Consider the following 6,000-nt stretch of genomic DNA (forward strand, 5'->3'; position numbering starts at 1 on the left):
CCACACTCCGCAGAGTGGGAACCACCTGAGCATATTGTGTAATACTTGGCGCTAAGGGTACGTAAACCCCTCTGCCAAGAGGGCTGTAATAAACCGAGGGCTGAATGCCCCTGCCCTATTATACCAGATATGGTAGCAAAAACCTCTGAAGTGGACCCACAGATTGTCCAAAGGGCCTTGATTTCTCTCTACGTAATTGCCAAGATAAATTCTTGGACACCCTGGGCCCAATTACCAAGCTGTACTCAATTCTGGAAGCGGCACAGTTGGGGGAAACCCAACTGGATTATGAGGTGGCTTTTGGATGGCTGCAACGCATGGTCGGAAACGCCAATACGGCCATGTCCACCGAGCGCAGGATGGCCATTCTCCTTAAAATAGAGCCAAAATTGTCTAGCATGGCTACCAGCGAACCAGGGGCGGCCACTAAAGGCCTACTCTTTGGCGACTCCTTTGTCAAAGACCTGGGATCATTCGTGAAGACCTCCACGGCGCTGGATAAAGTGCAGACCTCCATTAAACATGTGTTTCACCAAAACGCACATTTCGCTAGACGAAGAATCCAGGGAAGAACTGACCTAGTGGTTGGACCGCATGGAAGCGTGGAACGGACGGGAAATGTTTGGATCCACTCCAGATCTAGTGATAGAATCAGATGCAAGCTTACATGGCTGGGGCGCACATTGAGGACCCATATCCACCAGAGGCAAATTGTCCACAAACGAATCGTTTCTACATATAAATTGCCTGGAATTATTGGCAGCTTCATTTGCCATTTGCAGTCTCTCACCCAAGAGCATCTCCGGTTCGATCCTTCTCAAACTAGAAAATGTGTCCGCCGTCCACCACAAAAACTACCTAGGTAGAACCAGATCACTGGTATTAGCGGTACTGGCACAAGACTTCTGACTGCGGAACACATCACGGGCCAGGAGAATTACACGGCTGACTGGAACTCCCGTTATATGAGGGACATGGGAGATTGGAAGCTTCAACCTTTCATATTCAAGGAAATTGTCAACCTCTGGGGACCCCTGCATGTGGATCTATTCGCATCCCGATTGAATACCCAACTGCATCAGTTCTTCAGTTGGAGACCAGATCCAGAAACCTTGGCAATAGAAGCATTCCTTCAAGATTGGTCCAGGAACCGGTCTTATGCCTTCCTCCCCCCCCCCCCCCCCCCTGTTCAATCTAATCGCTCGGACTCTGGCATACCTACGGCATTGCAAAGGCACCGTAGTCCTGATAACTCCGTTCTGGAAATCGCAACCTTGGTTTCCACATCTCATGGAGATGGTAGTGGATTACCTGCGATTACTGCCAGACAAATCTTTCCTCCAGACCAACTCGGACGGGGAGAGCCACGGACTCATAGACCAGGGACTTCTACGTCTATTGGCTTAGCTCATTTCCGGGCAGCCTGGGCAATCTGAGATGTTTCGCACACAACTGCCCAACTCCTGGCAAACGCTTGGTCACCAGGAACTTGATGATTGGTGCTTGGAACAGTCATTGGATCCTGTATCAGCTCCTCTGAAGATGATTTTGAGCTTCCTTTCACACCTTTTCGAATCAGGCAAGACTTTTCATACCGTAAACCTTTACAGATCAGCTATCTCTACAGGACATAAAGGTTTAGAGGGTGTCCCAATCAGGAGAAACCTGATGGTTTGTCACCTACTCAAAGGTATTCGTTTTTCACGCCCCCCCAAAACCGAGGTATGGGTCATTTTGGGATGTGAATGTGGGTTTCAACCTATTGGACTCCTGGCCGCAAAATACTGACATCTCTGAAACAACTATCGGCCAAATTACTCATGCTGTTTTGTTTGCTGTCATGCAAACAGGTATCTGATGGCAGAGCGTTGGATTGCGTCGCCCCGGGTCTTCACCCCTGAAGGAGTATGCTTCGATATTGCGCGGAGGACAAAGTATTCGACCAAGAACATCTTCTACCCTAGATTCCCAGAACAACCTAATCTGTGTCTGATTTTATGCCTGAAGGAATACGAGCTACACACTTCTTTGTTGCGACCATCACAAGACGGTCCTCTCTTCATCTCGTTTAGTAGACATCATCTACCAGTGTCTACAACTACCTTGGCTCACTGGGCTTAATGGCTGTTCTCCTCGGCTGGTATCGATAGCTTCAATAGTTGGTTGCAGACTGGAAGACATCCTGAAGGCTGCGGATTGGTCTACAGAATCCACTTTCAGCAACTTTTATTTTAGACAAATACAACACTTTTCAGAGTTGGTTCCCAGATTTTTGCTATTAACATGATGTCATGATTTTATTAATGACACGGAGGTGAGTATTATTCCCACCCACCCTTACCTTTGGGTTGGAACTTTGGAAATTTTTTATTATGATCAAGCATTTATAGCCTTTTACGGTAAGTAAGCATGGGATCTCTGATTTATGAAGTCACCAATGGATGATGGTTGGTTGTGCATATTTGTGGAATACGATATATGTTTCTGATTGTATGTATTATACTGTTACGTTTACACACATTCAATGTTTCGATATTGCCATTGTTTTCTTCTTTTTTAGCTTGAGTGCTTCCTCAATCACCATGATGCCTTGGGAAGGGGTTAGAGTTTCGTTATCCTACAGAAGCCGTCTATCCGGTTTTCAGTTCAGTTCTGTTCTATGTTTGAAGTTTCTGCTGGTCTTCGGATCGCTACGGAAAGAGGAGTACAACCCCTGATATACCTCATGCTGGATGCTGATTGGTTACACAGTTACTATGCAATATTATGTTTATTCGGTTCTCTTTTGTATACATCTCTCTTCTCTGCTGAGGGAAATTAAAGGAAAGAGAAAGCATAATACCTCTGTGTCATTAATAAAATCATGCTGACCTTAAACATGCCACTGTAATACCTATCCTGAAAAAAACATCTCTTGACCCGTCCTTCCCCTCGAACTATCGTCCCATATCCCTGCTCCCTTACTCATCAAAGCTTTTGGAAAGACTTGTCTTTACCCGTGTGTCTCACTTCCTTAATTCCAACTCTCTCCTTGACCCTCTTCAGTCTGGCTTCCGCCCTCTCCACTCTACTGAGACCGCTCTTATCAAAGTGACTAATGACCTAATCTCCGCTAAATCCAAAGGTCACTACTCCATATTAATTCTCCTTGACCTCTCTGCTGCCTTTGACACCGTTGATCATGCTCTCCTCCTTCAAACTCTTCAATCACTCGGTCTCTGTGACTCTGTCCTCTCTTGGTTTTCCTCCTATCTCTCCCAACGCTCATTTAGTGTCTCCTTTTCCAAGGATACCTCCTCCCCTCGCCCTGTCTCGGTTGGAGTTCCCCAAGGCTCTGTCCTTGGTCCCCTTCTATTTTCTCTTTATACTGCCTCTCTTGGAAAACTTATTGCCTCTTTTGGATTCAACTACCACCTGTACGCTGATGACACTCAGATATACCTCTCCTCACCGGACCTCTCCCCGGCCGTCCTGCAACGTGTCACTGCTTGCCTCTCTTCCATCTCTGACTGGATGTCATCACGCTTTCTCAAACTTAACCTCTCTAAAACTGAACTCCTTGTCTTTCCTCCTCCTAATACTGATCCTCCTCTCTCACTCTCCCTTCAAGTCAGTGATATCCACATGAGTCCATCCCTACAAGCGCGCTGTCTTGGCGTCATACTTGACTCTGGTCTCACCTTTGAGTCTCACATCCAGTTTGTTGCCAAGTCCTGTAGGTTCCAACTCAAAAACATAGCCCGCATCCGCCCCTTTCTTACGCAAGATGCTACCAAGGAGCTTGTCCATGCTCTAGTAATTTCCCGCATGGATTACTGTAACCCTCTCCTGATTGGTCTCCCCAAAAGCCGTACTGCCCCGCTACAGTCTGTAATGAATGCTGCAGCTAGACTGATTTTCCTATCCAGTCGGTCCTCTCACACCTCGCCCCTCTGCCAGTCCTTACATTGGCTCCCTGTATCCTATAGGAGTCAATTCAAAGTGCTAACCCATACATTTAAAGCACTGAACAATTCCAGCCCCTCTTATATCTCTTCACTGATCCAGAGGAATGCCCCTCCTCGTACCCTCCGCTCTGCCCGCGACCACCTCCTGACCGCTGCTCGCACCCGTACGGCCAACTCACGCTTGCAGGACTTTTCACGGGCGGCTCCTCTCCTATGGAATAACTTGCCTACTGCCATCAGACTCTCCCCTAGTCTTCAATCATTTAAGAAGGGCCTTAAATCCCATCTCTTCAGGAAAGCGTATGGCCTCCCAGAGTAATCTCTCCCTTACATACCTGTCCCTATGGGATAGTGCTTTGCTCTCTCCTCCAGCTCTGCTTCACTCCTACTTGATATTTCCTATCCTAATGTTTCTAATACCCCACTTCCTATAGACTGTAAGCTCATTTGAGCAAGGTCCTCTTCAACCTATTATTGACCATTGTCCGATCCTATAGAACAGGGTAGTCCATATCGGGGTATTATTTCTCGTAGCAGGAATCTCACAACTTCTCCTGCTTTCTCTGTACGAGTAGGACATGCTTCTACCCAGCCTGAATAGGTGCACACAATTACCAGCAGGTAACGATGTCCACCTGACTTAGGCATCACTGTAAAGTCAATTTGTAAATCGGACATGGGGAGTCCCCCCATAAACTGGACTCCTGGTGGCTTTACTGGTCCTTGTCTTGCATTATTTTTAGCACACGTTACACATCTTCGTACAATGGCCTGAGTCAAGTTGGACAATCTTGGTATGTAGAAATGTTTTCTGAGAGATTCTTCTGTGCTGTCTCTCCCAGAATGTGTCCCGTTGTGATAATTTTGGACAATTTCTACCGCTAGTGATGCTGGTATGACTATTCTTCCATCTTCTAGCTGATACCACTTGTTCTCCAAATACTTTCCTGGTTCAGTCTTTAACCACTCCTCTTCTTGAGCTGTATAAACTGGAGTCCATTGGGACAGTGGAGTTGGTATAAGAGCAGCTATATGCCCCACATATTCCTGTCTTCCTGATTCAGCAGCACGCTTAGCTGCACTATCTGCCATCCGATTTCCCTTGGTTACATCACCATCTCCTCTCAGATGCGCTCGACAATGTATGATACCGACTTCTTTCGGCTCCCACACTGCTTCCAATAGTTGTAGGATTTCAGCTGCGTACTTGATTTCTTTGCCTTCTGAATTCAGTAGTCCTCTTTCTTTATACAAAGCTCCGTGGGCATGAGTGGTTAAAAACGCATATTTGGAGTCCGTGTAGATGTTCACTCTTAAACCTTCAGCCAATTGTAACGCTCGTGTCAGTGCTATCAATTCTGCCTTTTGTGCTGATGTTCCTTTCGCCAGTGGCCGAGCTTCTATCACCTTGTCTATTGTTGTCACTGCATATCCTGCATAGCGGATCCCTTCTTTCACATAACTACTGCCGTCGGTATAATATTGAACATCGGGGTTCTGGATGGGAAAATCACGAAGATCTGGTCTACTTGAGAATACTTCATCCATTACTTCCAAACAATCATGTTGACTTTCAGTAGGTTGTGGCAAAAGGGTAGCTGGATTTAAGGTGTTTACAGTCTCTAAATGCACTCTTGGGTTTTCACACAACATTGCTTGATACTTGGTCATACGGCTGTTACTAAACCAATGATTTCCTTTGTAATCCAACAACGTCTGTACTGCATGTGGGACTCGTACATAAAGTTCTTGACCCAGAGTGAGTTTATCGGCTTCAGCTACTAGCAGGGCGGCTGCAGCTACGGCTCTTAGACAAGGTGGAAGTCCGCTGGCCACTGCATCCAATTGCTTAGACATGTAGGCAACAGGTCTTTGCCATGATCCCAAGTACTGTGTCAATACTCCCACAGCCATTCTTCTTTGCTCATGTACATACAGGTAGAATGGTCGTGTGTGATCAGGTAGACCTAATGCCGGGGCACTCATCAAAGCCTTCTTCACATCTTCAAATGCCGTTTGCTGTTCTTGGGTCCATAAGAAGGGGTCGTGCTCT

The sequence above is a fragment of the Pelobates fuscus genome, chromosome 8 (genome assembly GCF_036172605.1).
Source record: "Pelobates fuscus isolate aPelFus1 chromosome 8, aPelFus1.pri, whole genome shotgun sequence".
Classification (NCBI taxonomy): domain Eukaryota; kingdom Metazoa; phylum Chordata; class Amphibia; order Anura; family Pelobatidae; genus Pelobates; species Pelobates fuscus.